We start from the raw sequence: 12333 nt of genomic DNA, 5'->3' as shown, positions 1-12333 counted from the left end.
TCCTCACACAACCAAGTTTAGAGAGAACTAAATATTAGCAACAGAAAACACAGCCAGAACACAGAAAATTGAACTTTTCGGAAGTCTGAAAACAACAAATTCTTCAGCCTGAGCAGCTGGAGGAGCGGGGTTGCACAGGAAAACTCAGTCAGACAGACTCAGGCGCGTGGCATCCAGGCGCAGGGTTGGACCTGGTGGGCAACTCAGCGAGTGACCGCAGGGAAACAGCAAGAGAGCAGGGCTGCGGGTTGACTGTGGTCTCGCATCCGTGTGTGGATAGACAAGCGAGGGAGTGGGCAATTGGATGGGACCCAGTGGGCCCCAGTGGCGAGTGGCCGCAGAGGGCGCCGCCATTTCCCCACTCTGACCCCGCCTCCACATACAGCGTCATAACCCAGCGACCTAAGTGGCCCTGCCCCGGTGAACCACTTGAGGCTCTGCTCCTCACCCAGCGTCAAGAAATGGCAGAGGGGGCCGCCATTTCCCTGCTCTGACCACGCCCCCACATATAGCGTCACAACCCTGCAACCTGGAAGTCCAAGGCTCTCCTCCTCGTACTTAACGGGCGTGAACAGAACAAAAATGGCTCAAGAAGATCTCAAAGCCCCAGAGCCTATAAATCTAAGCAATGAAGAAATAGCAAAACTCTCAGACGCACAGTTTAAAGCATTGGTGATCAGGATCCTCACGGAACTGGTTGATTATAGCCACAAATTAGATATACATATGAAGGTGAAACTAATTGAAATGAATGGAATTACACAGGAAATCAATAGCGATGAAAAGGAAACTGGGCCTCAAATCAATGGAGTGGACCAGAAGAAAGCAAATAATGGCCAAACAGAAAAGAGTGAAGAAGCAAGAATTCAAAAAAATGAGGAGAGTCTCAGGAACCTCCAGGACATCTTTAAACGTTCCAACATCCAAATTATAGGGGTACCAGAAGGGGGAAAGGAACAGCCACCAGTGGAAAACTTATTTGAACAAATAATAAAGGAGAATTTCCCCATCTGGCAAAGGAAATAGACTTCCAGGAAATCCAGGAAGCTCAGAGAGTCCCAAAGAAGTTGGACCCAAGAAGGAACACGCCAAGGCACATCATAATTACATTATCCAAGGTTAAAATGAAGGACAGAATCCTAGAAGCAGCAAGAGATAAGGGGACAGTCACCTACAAAGGAGTTCCCATAGATTGTCAGCAGATTTCTCAAAAGAGACCTTACAGGCAAGAAGGGGCTGGAAAGAGGTATTCCAAGTCATGAAATCCAAAGACCTACAACCCAGATTGCTCTATCCAGCAAAACTTTCATTTAGAATGGAAGGACAGATAAGGTGCTTCTCAGATAAGATCAAATTCAAGGAGTTCATCATCACCAAGTCCTTGTTATATGAAATGCTAAAGGGACTTATCTAAGAAAAAGAAGTTAAAAAAACATGAACTGTGAAAGGACAACAAACTCACAGTTATTAACAACCACACCTAAAACAAAAGCAAACTAAGAGGACAGCTAGATCAGAAGTGGAAACATAGAAATGAAGATCTCAAGGAGGGTTAGCAACAGGGGAGTGGGAGGAGGAGAAGGGGGAAGAAGGTATAGAAAATAAGTAGCATAGACAGTAGATAGAAAATAGATGGGGGGCAAGAATAGTATGGGAAATATAGAATCTAAAGAACTTGAGACACATGGTCATAAACTAAAGAGGGGTAATGGTGGGGATCGGGGGTAGGGTGGAGGGGAATGAAGGGGGGAATAGAACAACTGTAATGGCATAATCAATAAAAATAAAAAAAAATTCATACCTCAGTTCCTAAACAGTGTAAAGAGAACAATGAAAAAGGTATCTGTTCCCTGATACAGGGTAAACGTACTTCTTCCCTGGAGGAAAGATGGTCAAGATTCTCAATAACTGGTAGAGTACAAGCACCAACCAAGTAGAGCTGACCCCACTATGATCTGCCTTATGGCTGAAGCAGTGGGTCCCACCTGAATACCAACCAGCTCCACCCCATCCTACACACCTCTTATCACCTGCTTCAGCTCCTCAGCCAGAAGCAAAACAGTCTACCTTTCAGAGCGTTCCACATTTTCCAAAATGAAGCCTGGTTCTTTAAGATTGTTTTATTCGAACCTGTCTAACTTTCTACATTCCACCATGAAAGGCAACTTCAACTTCTTGGCAACTCTGAAGAAGGTGGTGCCCGCAAGCAAGCAGAGCACAGCTCCACACAAGAGATGTTGTGTTGAAGGAGGCAGCTGGTTTCAATGAATCCTACCTCCCATTTCTTGATGTATGTGGCTGTTGCCACGTTTGAGAAGGTGACAGGGGGAGTGGAGTGTGGGCAGCTGAGCTGCTAAGATGTCACTCAACACCACAAACCTGGTCACAGTGGCTTCCATCCTGACCAGCCCAATAAAAATTGAAAAACAAAGAGTTCCAGTCACAAAAGAGTTGGCTGGCTTACCCATAGTAGGGTGTTGGTTTTGCTTTTGATTTTTTTAACCTTTAAAAAATATTTATTTTAATTGTTGTTCAAGTACAGTTTTCTGTCTTTTACTCCCAGCCCAGCCCACCCCCACAGTGCTCCCTGCCTCCATCAGATTTCCACCCCCCTTAGTTTTTGTCCATGTGTCCTTTCTACTTGTTCCTGTAAACCCTTCCCCTTTTCCCCTGAAATTCCCTCCCCTCTCCCCTCTGGTCACTGTCAGCCTATTCTCTATTTCAGTGTCTTTGGTTATATTTTCCTTGCTTGTTTGTTTTGTTGTTTAGCTTCCTGTTAAAGGTGAGATCATATGGTATTTGTCTTTCACCACCTTGCTTATTTCACCCAGCATAATGCTTTCCAGTTCTATCCATGCTGTTGCAGAGGGTAGGAGCTCCTTCTGTCTTTCTGCTGCATAGAATTCCATTGTGTAAATGTACCATAGTTTTTTGACCCATTCATTTACTGATGGGCACCTAGGTTGCTTCCAGCACTTGGCTATTGTAAATTGTGCTGCTATGAACATTGGGGTACATAGGTTCTTTTGGATTGGTGTTTCAGGATTCTTAAGATATAATCCTAGCTCCTAGCAGTGGAATCACTGGGTCAAAAGGCAGATCCATTTTTAGTTTTCTCAGAGACACATGAAAAGATGCTCAATATTGCTAGCCATCAGAGAGATGCAAATTAAAACCACAATGAGATACCACTTTACACCTGTCAGAATGGCCATCATAAACAAAGCAACAAACAACAAGTGTTGGAGAGGTTGTGGAGAAAAGGGAACCTTGGTGCACTGTTGGTGGGATTGCAGACTGGTACAACCACTAAAAATAGTTTTGATTTTTTAACTTGAGTAGCTCTTCCATTGAGCCCTTTATCTGGGCTTGCGTGCCCCCCTCAGTTTGCTTTATTTGCCGTTACCATGCTGGATTGAAATCATCTCCTTATCGGTCTGTCTTCACTGCTCTATCTCCTTCAGGTCAGCAGGCTCACTGCCCTCTGTTGGTGTCCCCTGCACCAAGCCCAGTTACGGGCACACCTGCCATGTACTCTGAAAGGGTGTGTTGACCTGAACAGAATTGGTCTTAGAATGAAGATAAAAATGGAATTGTATTGAAACAGCAATATTTCTGTAACCACTTTGTGGTTAATCCAATATAAAAAAGGACTATTAATTAATTATACTATATTATGTTAGGTTTTATAATTACATATTTCCAGTCTAAGAATTTTAGTAGCTAGTAAGAAAAAAATTTGACATGCATAGACTGAAACTCTCAAAGCATACTTTTAGTATTATATAGAAGCACGAATTAAAATTAAACCAGTATGGAGAAACTATCCTTCAAATTTCTTAGTATTCTCTTTTTAGAAATTATCCATAAAATCATTTCCTTAAAAAAATAACCAGTTTAGCAAGTATTTTGAAAAATAATTCTTGATTAAAGTTTTTCACAAATGAAAGTTGTAACTACTGCTTAGTTTTAAATAGAGATGTGAAAAGTAGGAAACAATATTGCCTTTATTTGAAAATTTTTATTAACTTTTATTTTGAAAGAAATACACATTCACTAATGAAGCTTAGAAGAATATTGAAGGTATTAAGAAAAATATCATCTATAAGTTCATAAATAGTGTAAATAATTTACTTTTTAGACATTTCTCAGCAATACATATGTCTTACATGGTTGAGATTGTATTGTTCATATGGTCTTATATTTGGCTCTTTTCTGATTCATGTCATAGCTTAAACCTCACTAAAAAAATAAAATGGTGGCACTGCTGTGCTCTTGGTCAGGATGTCCTCTGGCCTTGCCTTTTTCTTGTTGGTGAGCAACAGGGTGAATGTTTCACCCTCGTTAGCACTGCCCTACCTGGGCAAAGATTGGCTGGGCAGTAGTACAGTCTCTGGCTTTACACACAACTAGGCCTTATGTTTTTTTATTAAAGTGGTTTTGTTTCCAAAACCCTAAATAAATCTTAAATTTTGTAAGTGGCAAGAAGACCCAGAGGAAAGCAACAAATAGGATTAAAGGCACATCTGATAAAGGAAAGAATGAGAATACAGAGAATAATGACTAGATACTAAGTGCAGACAATAGTGACTAGGAGGTGCCCAGTGGAACCAGGGAATTATGCTTACCTTGACCTTCAGTATTATGCTGGGTACCTTCCATGGCCCCTTTTTCTCCCCATCACCCTTCCACCTGCTGTGTTTCCTGGGAGGCTGCCCAGTGCACTGCTCCCCAGGTTCTCTTGCCCCCTGACTTCCAATGGGTTTGGCCAATGGGGAGCCCAGATGAAAGATGGGAAGAAAAGAGAACAGTGACACTGGCATATTCACTTCCTAGCTCCCTCCTTATGGTGTCACTGTAGGCTGGCTGCATCTTTCCATGAAGACCAGGGTTCCTGTCAAGGGCTCCTCTCCCTTCTCTCCCTGGTTCCAGCTTTGAATAAGCAGACTCTCCCCTCATCCCTTCAGGCTTGAGCTGAGTGCTCCACTGTTATCATTCTGGGGCCCTGCAGTGCCCCTTGGGTCTTCCTTACACACTGCCTGCCTTTTAAATAGTCTTCTTACTAAACTCTCCACAAGTGGCCCATTTTGAGGGGGTTTTTGTTTGCTGTCAGGGCTCTGACTGATTGAAATACTTAAACCATATGTCCCTCTTCCAAGGCTAAGTACTTCATTCATTCTTCAGATTTTAACTATTACCTGATGCTCCTTAGCAGGGTCCTTTGGGATAAAAAGTGTGTACATAACTTACCTCCATTTCCAGCAAGTGGTTCTTTACAATGGTGGTGACGATGATGAAGCAGTGTAATTAGCTGTTGTCATGTTCCTATATTATGCCCGAGCCAGAAACTCTCCACAACTGGGCCTGTTCCTTCACCACAAACCAAAAAGGTGGCTTTTGTTCCCATTTTTAAAGTTGAGTAAAATACATTTCTAGAAATTTATGTAGCTTTGACCTAATGTCCCACAACTAGTACATGCAGGTTCACTGCCTCACCTCCTTCAGGTCCTGACTCAAGTGACACTTGCTCCGTTGGACCTTCCTGGCTGGCCGACGTTAACATATTCTGTTGCTCTTCCTTGCTTCAATACTTTTTGCTGGCTAACACACTGTGTATTTTTTCTCCTATGCCTTTCTTAGTATCTATGTCATTGTACTTGAATGTAACATTCATGAGGGCATGAATCTTTGCTTTATCCCAGCACTTAAAGCAATTCCTGGCACATAGTAGAGCCTTCAGAAATGTTTCTGAATGCTGGTATGATAAAGCTGCAACTCAGAGCCTCACTGGCCTGACTTTGAAGGTCATTGTTTTTTATAACACACTCCTTAACACATTACGATCAAGGTAAATACATAATAGCCTCAAAGAGAAAAGACAATAGTATTATTTTTGAACTAGACACAACCATTGTGTAACTGCAACATAAGACAGCTAGTAAAAGTAAACAAAACAACGCTCACATATTTATTTGTTAATAAAAATGTTTATTATCAAGACATCCAGTCATATGGTCTCTGAAAGAAGTGAGGCACCATTTGGAATGCCAAGGAGAAGGATATTGAGCAATGGATTTGGGTGCAGACAGCAGCCACCCACTCTTGGCTCAAGTGCAGATGCTGTTCGAGTGAATGGAGGTTTTCTTCGGGGTCGGGAAGTTAGAGGACGTGGGCGTGCAAGCTGAGCAAGCATGGCCAACTGTGGGGAGCCTGGGTCCGGGAGGGGCAGATGCTTCAGAATTGAATACTGATTCTTGCTTTCTGCTTACTCCTCAGAGGCCTTGTGCTTCATTTTCCACTTAGGAAAAAAGGAAGGACACTAGTGGTGTGTGAACAGATTGATGGGAAGAAATAAGTGCAGCAGAGAAAGCCCATGCTTTTCAACCACATATACCAGGAAGACTGATTATTGCCAGGAAATTGGACATGGGCTGTGGCCTCAGACACACATGACTTTCCCAAGCGGCTCTACCACTTGCTTGGACCTTGGAAAAGTTAATTAACCTTTCTAAGCTTCAGATATTTTTGGTAATATAATTCAGTAATAATGGCATTTATTTTGTTGTAAGCATTAGAGGAGAAAATCCTCATGCCTGGCCCATACAAGGAGCCCAGTAAATTGATGCTCAAAATAACTGGGATATAGTACCAATAACTGGGTTCTAATGGAGTGCTCCATTGCCGGAGGAGATTACAACTTTCTTCAGCACAGGGTCTTTTATCATCAGAGAGAGGCAACTTTGACAGAAGACCTCAGGAAATTCCCTCACGGGGTTCAGGGACATCTGACATCACCAGGTGACAGTGTTTTCTTCTCACAGGAGGCAGGTGGAGACTGGACTATTGGTTCTGCTTCTTAAGCAAAGCATTACATTCTCAGGGATCTGCCGCTCAGAGACAGACTCCATATTGTTCAAAGTCTTTGTACTTAGAGGTTATGCCTGCTTGCTGTTTTACATTTCTATTAAAAATAAATTCAAACTTGCCCTTCAGTGTCCCAAATGAGATAGGAAAATTATGAGTGGCTGTCACTGTGGGCTAATTTATTAACTAATATAATTTATTACCTGAAAGAAAAGCAATAAAGGTAATTTATTTATTACCTGAAAGAAAGTAATAAAATGGGTCAGAACGCCTTCCCATGGGGACTGTAGCCCTCCAGGCCTGCTGGGCTCATCTGCAATGTGTGAGTATTCCTCATCTTGTCTAACCCTGATAATCTACTAGCTACTAGCCACATGAGGCTAATTATGTCTAAATTGGTTAAAAAATTTAAAAATCCAGATTCTTGGTTGCATCAGCCTTATTATTGAGCACCAGTGACCGCCATATTGCACAGCACAGTGGGGAGTGATGTATTTCCATCATGACAGGAAGTTTGACAGGGCACACTGCCCCAGAGGGTAGTGCCAGCTCCGCCCCAGAGCCATTCAGGTCAGAGCTGCAAATGGTGGGCATAAGCTCTGAGCATTGCTTCACTTTGAATTTCAAGGAAAAAATAAGAGATGGTAAAATCCTCTTGGCTGGATATTAAGTATCCCTGAATTCCCATGTCATTGTGATTTTTTAAAAAATGATGATCTATCTAAGAGAGGGGACTCATGCTTGGATTCTGCCAGATCTTAAGATAATAGTTATTAAGTTATTAACCCCTACTTAATATTAAGTTATTAAGGTATTAACCCCTCCCTCCCCCATAGAAGTTTGCTGTTTTAAGTCAAACACACACTTGGAATCCTGAAGAATGTTTACTTGCTCCCTTGTTGAATGGTCAAACTTATGTTTCGGTTAAAGGGAAGGAGATTCTGGAGATTCTCAGCCAGATCCTAACGGGGTCCTAGAAGTCTGGGCACAGCTCATGGCACAGGTCATTGCAGAATTTGGCTGGTGACCCTCTCTGTCTTCTCCCCAAACCCATTCCCTTAGCCTCCCATAAGGCATAGGGTGGAATAGGGTATGAAGTCCTTCATATTTCTGATGGTGGAGCAGGATAGTACCAGACACCCCTGTGATCTGGCTGCAGGGCCACAGAATAAGGCATCTAAAAACCAATCAGGATTTTTGCACCATAGAAAAACAATGAACAACAACAAAAAAAACACAAGCAGAAACAAAGCCTCATGTTAGCATTTTGTCATTGTCTTATTCTGACTTTCTGTGTCCTTGCCAGTCTTGAGTTAGATTTTAAAAACCTCCCTTTTGTGACTTTGGCTTTAGCAGTAGCTGAACTTTAGAAAAGAAGGTGTAAAAGATTTGTTCTGCCTCATTGGTCTAACCCACAGGCACACGGCAGCGGAGGGCGTCCTCAGTGCCATACAAAATGACAGAGGTTTCTGAACAGCAGCATGGCAGAGTCTTAAATTATTCAAGACTGAACTCATTTCCAAATGAAACAAGTTAAAAGCAAAGTGATTGCCCCACAGTTTGGTTAAAGGGCTGGCAAACTTCTCAAGTCTATGTTTGTGAAGTTTTTGACTTTTTAAAAATACTGACAGAGTTTTCACAGCCATCTCATCCCACAACTATCAGAAGTGGTGCTTCCACTACTTCTAAAAGAAAGCACGCTGTGGCCCAGTGGTTTTCACATCCTGCAAAGCTACCCTGGTCGTTGTGGCTCAGTTAGTTGGAGCATTATCCTGTAAATCGAAAGGTCACTGGTTCAATTCCTGGTCAGAGCACATACCTAGGTGTGGGTTTGGCCCCCAGTTCGGGTGTGTACAAGAGGCAACCAATCTATGCTTCTCTCTCACATCAATATTTCTCTCCCTCTCTCTCTCCCTCCCTCCTCCTCTCTCTGAAATCAATAAACATGTCCTTGGGTAAGGGTAAAAAAATTACTTAAAAGAAACCCCTGCAAAGCTATGGCAGCCACTCTCCAAATGAAATGTGATGAGTGCCAATGTATCAAAGGCATAGGAGTGAAGCTGCTCAAGGCGAAGAGAGGAGCCCCAGCTGTCCTCTCGGAGTGTCTGAGGGAACTTGAGGACTTGTAGAACTCTGACAGGGTTTCACTGCTCCAGGGGGACTCCGTGGAAACTACATATTAGACATTTCAATGTCAAGGATTAGGAAGATCATCACCTGTCATGTGCAAAACAAGTTTTTGAAGGATACCAGGAATCATTATCTCAAGGACAAAGCAAGCCCAGAGACTCCAAGATTAAAAAGGAATCATTTAGGCCCTGGCTGGTGTGGCTCAGTGGATTGAGCACCAGCCTGAGAACCAAAGAGTCACCGGTTCTATTCCCAGTCTAGGGCACGTGCTGGGTTGTAGAGCCAGATCCCCAATGAGGGGTGCGCAAGAGGCAACCACAGACTGATGTTTCTCTTGCTCTCTTCCTCTCTCTAAAAAATAAATAACTAAAAATCTTTAAAAATATAAAAAGAAATCGTTTATACACGTTTATTGTTCCTTTGTTCCATCCGTGCAGAAGAGTGGGCTCTGTGTGGCTTTAGTGTCATTTCAGTGGGTCGCTGCCCAGCCTTTACCTTGTTGGCTTCTGTACGTGTGCAGACAAATGTCCATCAGGGCCAGTCAATGTCCGTGTGGAATTTTTTTTAAGAGCAAATATCTCATTTTCAACTTATGAAGCATTTACGAATTACTACTTAAAGATTACTGCCTTTGCCTTGTATTTTAAGATGGACAGTATTTTGGCACTAAAAGAAGAAAAAGGAGATATTGGTGTCAAAAGCAGCTACAGGACAACAGAAGAGAAAGAAAAAAGATCATGGGTGTTTTATGGTGTTGGGGGTGACTTTCATGCCCTTAACAGATGTTTTTCTTCATATTTTAAATTGCAATTTAAAAAGACTTATTCTTTTTTAAGATTTCAACTTATACATTTTATTATTGCATTTACAAGTCTAGAAGAGATCAGTAATCACTTTTAATAGCTCTTACAACTTAATTAAATAATCTTTTAAGCATTTAAAATTGCATTTATAATTTTATATTGTAATATTTGTGCTCTAATTGCCTGGTTATGAAATAAACTTTATCACATACTTTATTCATCTACTATACATCTCCTATACATCTCCTACATTAAATTTATTTTTAAAAGGTTAAACTTAAGTTGTTTTGGTTATCTTATTCCTCTGAGTTCTAAAGCAATCAACTCGTCCTAAATTGGAATTGCAACTTGTCGGACACCATAATATACCAAATTCTTAAATACTCCAAGTACGTAAAATATCAAATATACACATTTGATAAAATATCAAGTATATGTTAAATTTTAAACTTAATGTGTAAATAATTTAGTTATTTTTACTCATTATTTCTATTTCTTTTAAAGATTTTATTTATTTATTTATTTTTAGAGAGGGGGAGAGAGAGAGAGAGAGAGAGAGAAGGCAACATTAAGGCCTCTTGGGTGCCCCCAACTGGGGACCTGGCCCACAACCCAGGCATGGCCCTGACTGAGAATTGAACTGGTGACCCTTGGGTTCACAGGCCCATGCTCAATTCACAGAGCTACCAACCAGGACTTACTTCATTATTTGTATATTTAATTATAAGTCCTTCTGAGGAAGTAATTATGTCAGACCAAACCATATTTAATGTTTGCCCTAGTGTATGGTTTCCTATTATATAGACAAAGCTTCTGCCCAGATCAAAGGACTTGGTCCTCTTACTTAATCCTAATGGGTCTCCTGGAGCCTGAACCATAAATAGTGGTCATAAAAGGGTCTCATAACTTTCAAAAAGAGTGAGTGCCATAGAGACTGTAATAGGACAAAAGCCCCCCTTTCAGGCCCTCTTCACCAGACCCCACATAGCATGACTGACCCTGATCAGTTTATGAGCCTTTATTGTCAGGACTAGGAAATTGCTGGAAGCTCCCTGAAGGTGCAGTGGCTCTGGGAACTTACAAAACAGGGCATACCAGACCCCGGTGACCGGACCCTGCACCCAAAGGTAACATCGAAACAAGTTGCACCCAACAGAAATGTCCTGCTCTACAACCACCCCATTACCCGATAGAAGCCCGAAGCCCTGACCCCTCCGGGCTGGTGCACATCTCCACACCTAGCCCTCGCCCTCTCTTGGGAAAGTGAAGTAAGACCTGTACTCTGTATTTTCTTCTCCTTGTGAACTCTTTCACAACCCATGTCGCCGACCACCCTAACGCCCTGTCCCTGAGTTTCAGTCACATCGTTACCTAATTCTTCCTCTATTATTGGGAATCTATAACTCTACTTAAAGTTATAACTAACTGTCACATGTCTTAACGTGTGGCGTAGACTGCCTACTACAGTGGACAGGAGGACTGTCTCAGTGTGGTATTCTACGGGTAGTCCCCTTCACTCAAACGTGAATAATCTAAAAACATAAATAAATGAAAGCACTTTTTAATTTTAGTAACTTACCATTTTTATTTTTAATTAAACCAGCTGTTTTATATACATTTTAATCCAATAACTAAAGTATAGAAGCAAACTTTATATCATCTATTTTTCAAACCCTAATTTAGTGATTCGAAAATAAGTTGTTTGGGACTTTTTTTTTCCCCAAGAAAAGACACATTTCAAAATGTGGTAGTAGTAGTAAGCCAAATAATAACAGTGGAGGCGATTCTGAAGAAATGAATATTAAAATTGTTTAATACTACTTTTACTCAGAAGTATGATTCCTCTTGTATTGAGTTCAATTTGTAGCCATAACCGATGAAGTGTTACACTACAGTTTTGTTAGTAGAGATGTACCAACTAATGAAGATTGAAACCATCAAAGCATAAGTGAATTTTGCATACCAAATGAAAGAAATAAGTGAAAAAAATTATCTGAAAAAGTAGTGAATTAAAAAAAAACCCTGAGAGGAGCAAATGTTAAGTCTTTCACACATAAGCTGACTTCTTATGGAGCGGTGTTTGGGGAAGGGAGGACCAAGCACATACACAGCTGCCCAGACATGAATGAACGGCTGTATCAAAGATGTTGGCTCAGAAATGCTGGGTGACACTGTGGCAAAAAGGGCAGCTCAGATGCCATTTCCCAGTGAAACGACAGTCAATATATCTGGGAACTGACTAATGATATGGAGGCTAGCTCAGAAAAAAATGAAACTGTCAAAGTATTTTCCACCGAAACAAGATGAATGCACAAATACTGTTAATACGGCCATCCTTTTAGTATATGCATGAGTTAAACATGACCGTGATAGGAAGAAATAGTTCTTTTATTTTCTCAGCTTTGTGGCCAATAAACACAACTGTGAACTGTATAAAACTATAAAGGATCACATTGTCCATAAATGTGTCTGGAGTTGGGATTTTGTGTAGGATTATATTCTGATGGCACAGCTGCAAAGACTGGGAAGCATTCTG

This window comes from Artibeus jamaicensis, unplaced genomic scaffold (assembly GCF_021234435.1).
Source record: "Artibeus jamaicensis isolate MK-2021 breed Jamaican fruit bat unplaced genomic scaffold, CSHL_Jam_final contig_233, whole genome shotgun sequence".
Classification (NCBI taxonomy): Eukaryota; Metazoa; Chordata; class Mammalia; order Chiroptera; family Phyllostomidae; genus Artibeus; species Artibeus jamaicensis.
The sequence above is the reverse complement of the archived record's forward strand: the minus strand, read 5'-3'. Positions refer to the sequence as shown.